This window comes from Triticum aestivum, chromosome 6B (assembly GCF_018294505.1).
Source record: "Triticum aestivum cultivar Chinese Spring chromosome 6B, IWGSC CS RefSeq v2.1, whole genome shotgun sequence".
NCBI lineage: Eukaryota > Viridiplantae > Streptophyta > Magnoliopsida > Poales > Poaceae > Triticum > Triticum aestivum.
This window is the reverse complement of record NC_057810.1, coordinates 367902730-367911530: the sequence shown is the minus strand read 5'-3', so window position 1 is coordinate 367911530 and position 8801 is coordinate 367902730. Positions and strand designations below refer to the sequence as shown.

At 42.5% G+C, this 8801-nt stretch overlaps 1 long non-coding RNA gene across 4 annotated transcripts; it reads left to right on the top strand.

The window, feature by feature from the left end:
* Window positions 1-445: 445 nt before the first annotated feature.
* LOC123134144 (uncharacterized) lies at window positions 446-6527 on the top strand. Of its 4 annotated transcripts, XR_006465529.1 has the most exons (6): window positions 447-901; window positions 1328-1422; window positions 2718-2952; window positions 3371-3510; window positions 5797-5883; window positions 6210-6527. It is a non-coding gene; the product is annotated as an uncharacterized lncRNA (long non-coding RNA). The 4 variants fall into 4 exon arrangements; XR_006465533.1 differs by having other exon boundaries at window positions 446-901; window positions 3371-5453; window positions 5797-6527; XR_006465531.1 differs by having other exon boundaries at window positions 446-901; window positions 3371-5883.
* Window positions 6528-8801: the final 2274 nt, after the last annotated feature.

Here is an 8801-nt window from a genome sequence, read left to right as displayed (position 1 = left end):
AAAATGATCCAAAATGAACATCGGGAGAGTTTGAAAAATACATCATGAACAAGGATTTATTTTATGCTCACTAGTCCGGTTATAACTACAAAAGTTGATATCTGTACTTATTCATCCTATCACTCGATAGCTCTATGGCTGTTATGATGTGACTTGTCATGTAATCACTCTTGGTGTTATTCCACAAATAATGAAGGGAATGCTAAAAGGAGGGTATGTTTTCCAAGCTGACATCTGCAAGACCTCATTAGGACAGGCAAAAATGCAGAAAATAAGTTCTGACCCTGAAAACTGGTAAGTTCGAAGAAACAAATTCAGTGTTATACATGCTCTGTACTAGAACTCTAGGTTGACTACATTTTTCTGAAGCTCTAGTGGACCTTATGATTGCAGCAGAGTTGGACGCGCCACCCCCACCTTCTGGTGCCGCACCGCCCCCACCTCCCGGCCACACACCACCCCACCTCCCGGCCACGCACCGCCCCACGCCTCCTAACTGACGCCCGCCCCATACTCCGCCTGGCCAAGCGCCACCGCGCCACCGGCCTGCTCACCGACGAGGCCCTCCTCCCCCACTGCCGCCATGGCCGTTCGACGCCATCACTGCAGGCCGTTCTACACCACCACCGCATGTCGTTCATCGCAGCAGCACCCTGGATCCGCACCGACTCCCTTTCCTAGCTGCTGCCGCTGACTGGCTCCCTCCCCTAGAGCGTCGTTGCGGCCCCAGCCCCATTTCCTTGCTGTGGCACAGCACAATCGACTGCGCCCTTCCCCATCTTCCCCTAGTGCCTTGTGGTGGAATCCAAGGGAGGGCCAGGCCGTTCATAGCCGCCAGCCCCTCAGTCCGTTCAGCACCGCCAACCAAGGCTGTTCAACGAGGGGTCGTTCAAAAGCAGCGGTCAGAAGCTTTCCTCTCGTTTCCTTCCGCCTCTTTAACAATTTTTTCAATTTTGGGGACTAGTTGAGTGCATTTCAACTAGTCACCCTGTCCGCGGATCCCTGCGGCGCAACATTGAGGTCATGAAGGTCGCCACCTCCCGCGGCCATGGCGAACACCTCCGCCGCTGGGCTAGATCTAGCGCCGCCCCCCTCACCTGCCCTCTCCCTCTAGCAACTCTACTAGCACGCTTGAAGCTCCCTTCGGCGAGCAGCTCCGTGCCACACGATAGTCCCCCCCACGCCCACGGTCCTCTGCATCCAGCACCTGGTTTCTCTTCATTATGACATTCAATTGCGGTTCAACAAAAATAACAGTAGCATTACATACATCTCTTTTCTCTCTATTGCTCTTTTCTCTCACTAATTTGTTCTCTCTGTACTGCAGCACGAGGCAGGTTGGACGGACTGCAAGAAAAAAAGCTCAGTTCTACAGATAGCCCCCGCCGCCCACATGGATTACTTCCTCCGGTCCTCATCCAGGTATGGGGCTCACATCAGTCCAACTATTCCTCCCTTATCCGTCCGAGCTCGTCCTGCCATGCTCCTTCACGTACGAGCTTTTGCCGGCACTGGTGCACGCCACCACACGTTCAAAGAGTGTATTGGAAAAAGTTCATTGAAAAAGTTTGGTTTCATTTGAAAATATGTGATTTTTGGTTGGAAAATCATTGAGGAATAGTTCACTTTTGCTAACTCCTGCAGTTCTCTGGTTGGAAAATTAATGGTTCAATTTGCTGAGTCCTTTGGTCTACAAATTTATTTCTGTTTGTATGTAAGTGGCCTAGTCAACAGAAAAAAGCGAGCAGTTCTGTTCAAGGGAGTTCAAAAATTAACATACAATAAGTTCTTGATTATTTGGGTTATTTTGTATGATTTAATTTTTGCAGAATCTTGGTGTCATTTTGCCTTGCAGATAAAATTCTTACTGAGTGTACTGGGTCCCTACTGGCTGTAGCAGCTTACTTTCAAAAACTGAACCTTATTGTCTCCAGATTAGCATAGAAACAAGTTATTACTTTCTTGGTTAAAAGAAGTGTATACATTTTACTATTTATAGATTTAGATTGTCGGAACAAGTTCTCATACACACCTTTTGGCTCTGTTACAACTTGCTAAAAGGGTTAGAATGTTATTGGTGTTGCAAAAATATCAGACGCTCTCAACTGAATAAGAAGTGTGTAGCGCAAGTTCAGGTATAACTACTGCAAGAGTTCAAAAATCTCAATGAACAAAGCTCTAACCAAAGTTCAAGAATTGTTTCCTTCGTAAATTAGTTTTCTTTTGGTTAATTTGTTGTTCTGGGCAGTACAGATGTAGAATCTCGTGTAGTACATGTGTGTATTGTACATTGTATATTGTTATCACTTACCATAGCATCATGGACAGTAATAAGAGAGATACATAGAGTTATTCTATTAATCAACTTGCTAGCAACACTAGATACATTTCATTGTTGCAAAAATGTGATATATGTAATATATTTGGTGCAATTTATGAATGATTTGATTTCGATTTTGAGCTATCATGCAACTTAATTAAAAACATGCATTTTAGTTCAAACACTAAGTTTTGTACCACAGAGTTCATGTTTTAAAAGTTTTTATAAATTCCAAACTAGTCTGTGTAAATTCCCATGGAGTGGGTGGGTGTGTTGAGCGGCTACTGAACTTGTGCTGCTGCTGCTTTTGGACTGCCTAGGAAGCACATCATTATAGAAGGCAAAAATCTGTAACCTATATAACTCTTGTTTGTTCTGACTTCTTGTTTCACTACAGCGGCTAAATCCCGGCACACTTGATAGTTGAAACTTACACATGGCCTGCGACCAACTGCGCCGCCTCTATAAGCTCCTCGGGAATGACTTGGTAGTAGCTGGGATCCCCTTACAGCGGCAAAATCCCGACGCACCCAGCCGCCGCTCGTGATCCCTGCTCCTTCAGCTCGACTTCGCCGGTGCCGTCAGTCCACGGGAGTAGGAGCATCATGCCCGGCAACAAACAAGAACAGAAGGTATGTTCTCGGAAATTTAAAATTCCGTATACATTTGCTGAAGTTACCTTATACTCCCATCAATCTTATGATTTAGAATAAATTTCAGTCATGATTTAGACTTTATTTTTGCAATGAATAAGTTCACTATCTCAGTACAATTAGTTGACCATCTCAGTACAACTATTATTGGGTGTGCCAAAACTAGATGCAAGTCTAAGGTAACTTCAGCAAATGTTTACAAAATTAATGTGTAAACCGGTACATGCTCCTTGTTGATAAAATCTAGCCCATTCAAAGTAGTCATGATTGGACTAGGATGCTATGTTTTATCGTTATCTAACAGTGCATACATCGTTATCTAAGTGCAGTACATCATTATCTTACAGTGCAGATCTTACAGTGTAGTACAGTAAATCATGATCTAACATTTTTACAGGAACTGCACGCTATATACAGAATTTCTACAGAAACTACTGCAGATACATGACTTATGAGGGTACCAGAGGCTACTACACCTCCACATTAATGACAGCCTGCAACTTACTTGCTTCCAACACACTAGTAACACATTCTAAGGTTCGTAATCGGCTACTTCAGAGAGCTATTTCTATTCTGTGGTTAAAGGTCCTCATTTTGTTGATGGTGGCATCTTACAAAGAAAAGGTAACCTGCTTTTACTTATTATTCTTGTACTTTGCCCTTCAAATACGGAAGTAGTATCAATGTCAATAAGCATTTTCATAACTTCTCTTATTGTCGGTCCCTCAGAAGGTGCTTGAATAATTCAAGCAATGGCAAATGTTAAGGACCTTTATTACAACTTTTGATCCATAGTTGCTAACTTTTAGATCACAAACCGCTGTAGTATTTCGGTCCGAACATTGGGATCAAACCCATTTTGATCATGACATGATAAAAAATGGAATGGTGGGAAGTAGCAGGTCCAGTTTCTAGTAAATGGGATCGTGGGCCGATGCATAATAGTCCTATCCTATAATCTACAGTTTTCAGGATAAACGGGATCAAATGGCTTCTTCCCCATACCATGCTCGACTTTATGCCTAGGAAAACCCCTTTTATTCCTCCCAGGCACAACCACGACATCCTTTTCAGTACAAATTGACCGCTGACTACGGTCCAAGTTCAGCAAATATTTTTTTATTTCGGTCCAACCTGGCCGTCCCAAGCAATTCACCGTCGCAGCTACTAGGCCGATTGTGTCGAGCCTCTGCCACAGCCGGTGGGGCTCCATTGCCATACTGCCCATACCGTTCACCGCCACCACATCGGATCGTTCAATGACACAACCCGAAGCAGTTCAATGCCACGGCTCGGGAGGCACACACTTCGCCCCTCCATCCCCGGAGAGCAGTACATCTCCTTGTGCGCGAGCAGTCCTTTGCCGATGTACACTGCTGCTCTAAGCTCTTTGGCCACTTCTCCAATATGTCCAGCACCGTCCCCAGTCCAACCCCGTGGCATCCCGACGGTCGAGTTCATGCCGAGCAGCAGTCCACGACCGTCAGCTCCTATTTCCACTATAGTGGTTGGGTTGTCGTTTTCCTCATCCTTCCCGGTGCGCGACAACCCAGCCCACATGCTGCTGCCGTTCGCCACCCCAAAATAGCTTTGTCTATGTAAATGCTACTAAATCAGTGGTTTGATTCAGCAGCCTCCTTCAGTTCAAACACATGAACTAAAGTAATAAGAGAAGAACAATATACTGAAGAACAATGTACTGAGTTTTCTGTTAACCAGCGAAGAAAAATATACTGAAATTACAGGGGATAACACAATGCAGTGCTAGTCACTATCATTAGTACTTAATGTGAGTCAAAAAAGAAGTGTTGGACAATGGTTCGTTGTTAATTAGTGACCAGAACTAGTGTACTTTGGATTATACTAGTGCAAATGTAGCCTCAAATTCCTAGTACGTGTGAACATGCACACATCTGACAGAAAATGGGTTCATGAGAAAATGAGGTTCTTATGATCATGTTTATTATTAACTTATTCAGAAGAAATGCTATTAAGTTATATCATTAGTGAAAACACAATTAACTTATTAAAAAATAATTGTATCAGTTCTGACTCGAGAGGGTGTAAGTGCAGAAGAAAAAATTGGTGGCTGTAAAGGGTCATCGATTGAAAAGGTTATAAGTTCACCACGACGTCTCAGATAAGTTCGTGAAAAAGATCAAACAAAAAAGAAACCCCAAATGGGAATTCGAATGGTAAAAGTTCAAGTCAAAAATTTCTACTTGGCCTAGATAGCTCATATATACTTCAATCTTGTAATTTAAAAGGTCAAGTCACAAGTTCGGAGATGATTGTTTGCAACTAGTTTGCTTTGATGATTCTGTAATTGCATCAGGCCATTAGAGAAAATGGCTCTAGTAGTTCATTATTTATTTCAATTCATGAAATTGATACAGTGCGCCGCCCCCGCCCGCAATGTCGTTGTTGCTTGCTAGCTGCCGGTGGTTCGTGTGCCCTGGTCGCTGCTGCTATAGGGTAAGGTGAGTGAGACAGAGATTACTTAGAGGGATTTCCTGCTGCTGTTGTTCCTTGTATTGATAGAGGATTGTCGAATCTAAAGCCAGTTGCACCTTCGCATCCTATGCACTGTCACATATGAGTTGGTGCTCGTGCAGTAGTGTTCTAATTAGCAAAAGAACAATGAGAAGGGAAAGAAGATGGTGGTTAAATATTAAGTAAATAAGAACTGATAGAATGGGGATAACATAAAACAATGTGTGACTGAAAGAAACTAAATATTTTGGTGCGAAACATTGTTGCTTTTCTCTGGTGCTGTAGTTCAATTTACTACAACCGTTCTGCTTGTAATAGCATCTTCTGCAGGAAGTTCGAGATGGGAACACTTGTTTCAAACGCTCTCCTCCCATTCGCGATGCTGCCAACAAGGAAAACCTCTGGGAAGCTCTGCTGGTAATGCAATGTCCTATCCATCCCAGCTCCAACTTACTGCTGCTAATCAATTGTCTGCATGTAATAGAAGAGTAGGTGTTTGTTGCATAAGTTCTGAACCTGTAGGTGTTTGTTGCACAAGTTCGAGTTGTCACTACTCGGAGAAGGTACTACTATTGCTAGCTTTGGGGTTCACATGCTACAACACATGGATCCATGGACAATGAATTAATATGAGAGAGATAATTTGGTTGTGTCATGCTCTTTAGTGTTTGTTTCTATTCCTGTTAGCACCAAATAGTGTTTGAATTTTTTTATTTTGTGCTCTCACATATTTTTTTGGGCAGTACAAACACATCAACACAGTGAGTAAGGATGTGGCACCTTGGGGAATAATGCCTACAAAGCAAGCCCAGGATGACGATGCTGATCACTAGCATGAAGGATACCAAGCAGGCTAAGGATGAAGTACACGATGAAGGCAATGAGGACAATGAAAACATGCAATCCATAAACATAGCAGCAGCTGCAAGTTCTTCTGTGTATGATAATATGATTGCTACTTTTTAAAAGAAAGTGTATATGATAGTTTGATGTTTCTACAAGAAAGGAAAAAATGGTTTGAATTAAAAACATTGATCAGTATGAATAAAAACCAATTATCAGTTCGAGTGTCTTCTCCTTCCTATTTGATGTCCATGAACAGATAAAAAATTGTATGGAATCTTTGATTACTACTAGCATATATGTTTAGATCATAAATAGCTGTCGGTTCTTCTATGGAATTTGAGAAAGTTCGTCTATGAACCTGAGGAATATATGCTCAAAGAAAAACAAAGAAAAAGCACATCACATTTATTGTGGAAAAGTTTATTTTAGTTCAGCTATATAAACTATGTTGGTTCGATGATGAAAGTTTGACTACTCAACACAAAACACGCTCAGTATGTGAAAACACGCTCAGTACAAAATGATACATACATTCGTTCAAGTACTCTTTTTCACTAATATATATTCGTCCGTTCTACAAAGGAAAAATGGTTGAATTAAAAGTATTGATCAGTACAAGTTAAAAATGGTTTTCCGTTCGGAATAAAAAATTGACGGAAATTCAACTTGTAAAAGTTCAAGCAAAAAGAAACCCCATGCAATTCAAATGAGAAAAGTACAAGTCATAAAATAAGAGAAGTCTAGAAGATCGTTATAATTTTTTTATTAAAAAAACATTTTCTGTTTGAAAAAAATATCATTCAGTTTGACGATATAAACCATGCAAGTACGGGGCGCGACGATACAATAAACTATTAAAAACTGACAAGCAAAACAGAGCAAAGTCTAGTTACTAAAAACACGCTTAGTACAAACCCATGCAAGCATCAGTACAAGCACCCTTTTTTGGAACCATTCAAAATTACTCTACAAAAAATAGCTCAGTACAAACATACACATATATCAGTACGACTACTCTATTTTTCAGACGAGAAAACATCAGTATCCGTCATGCCGTATTCAAAATTACTCTTAAATGGTTGTGAAGTAGAGAAAACGTTCAACATGACTAAGTTTCGTATTTTTGATAACTATCCAACGGTATATTATTTGCCATATTTCGACAAACTTTTTGAAAAAATCGTGTTCAAAATGAAATTTGACCATATTCAAATTCGTTTTTAAACCGTAAGGAATTAGAAAAACATTTCTATACGAGAAAGTTGCGCATTTTCCATAGCTTTCGAACGCCTTATCATTGCCGTCAATCGGACAAATAATTTGCAAAAAATCGTGAAAATACGTTTCCCCCAAAATTTCACCATTTTTCAAATTACTTTTAAATCATATAAAATTAGAAAAAACAATACATATATGCAAGATGCGGATTTTCATCAGCTTTCCAATGCCATCTTATTTGCTCAATTCCGACAAACCGTTTGAAAATTGAGTCCAAAATACGATTCAAGTTTTCGGTTAAAAAAAACAGTTTTTTCAAAATTGCTCTTAAACCATAATGATTTTGCAAAAACGTTTAATATACTTGAAATATGGTTGTCAAGAGCTTTCCAACGATATATTATACGCCTCGTTCCGACAAAAAAATTATAAAAAGTTTTTGAACTAAATAAGACGATCTTTTAAACACAACTGAAAGCATCAGTTCAACCGCTTCGAAAACATCAGTACAACCACCTAAAACCGTCAGTTCAAAAAGGATAACAGAATAATATTCTGTTACGCGTAACAGAATAGCCCAGATGTGTCTATATATATATAGGGTGGGTCTATTATGATAACACCCTCTAGAGTCTTATTCTAATAACACCTCCTTATTCTGATAACACCCCGAACGAGAAAAACACCGGAGCTAAAATCCCACCCCTCCTCCCACGACCACCAACCACTCCCCCGAGCTTCAGCAACCTCCACCCCGGCCGCAGCAAGCGCCCCACCTGGCCACCCCACCACCACCTTCCCCCAGCCCCGCTGCCCACCACCACCGTCGTGCCGCAGCCCACACCGCCTGCCTCCCCACCTTCCCTCGGAGCCCACAACCCGGCCTCCCACCTCCAGGCCAGCTCCGGTGCCCCACCTTCTTCCCCACCTTCACCGTCCCTGATCTCCAACGCCAGCCCCAGCTGCTGGCCGGTGCGCCTCCGCCCTCCCCTCCCATCCCGCCTCACCGGCTTCCTAAAGGGGTCCCCGGCGACCCTTGTTCCTCCATGCCGCCACCCGTCGTCAGATCCAAGTGGAGCGCCATGGTCGGGCCCCCGATCCCCACCGCCACCTGCCCATCACTAACCGCTAGGGGTTCCTCTCTCGAGCCTCCCTGGTGCGGCGGATCCCGTCAATCCATGTCGGTTCTGGTCCAGTCCAGCCTCCCCCTACTCTTGAGCCATGGAGTAGCAGCCGCACGCGGGATTGAGATGCACCGGTCCCTGTGACCT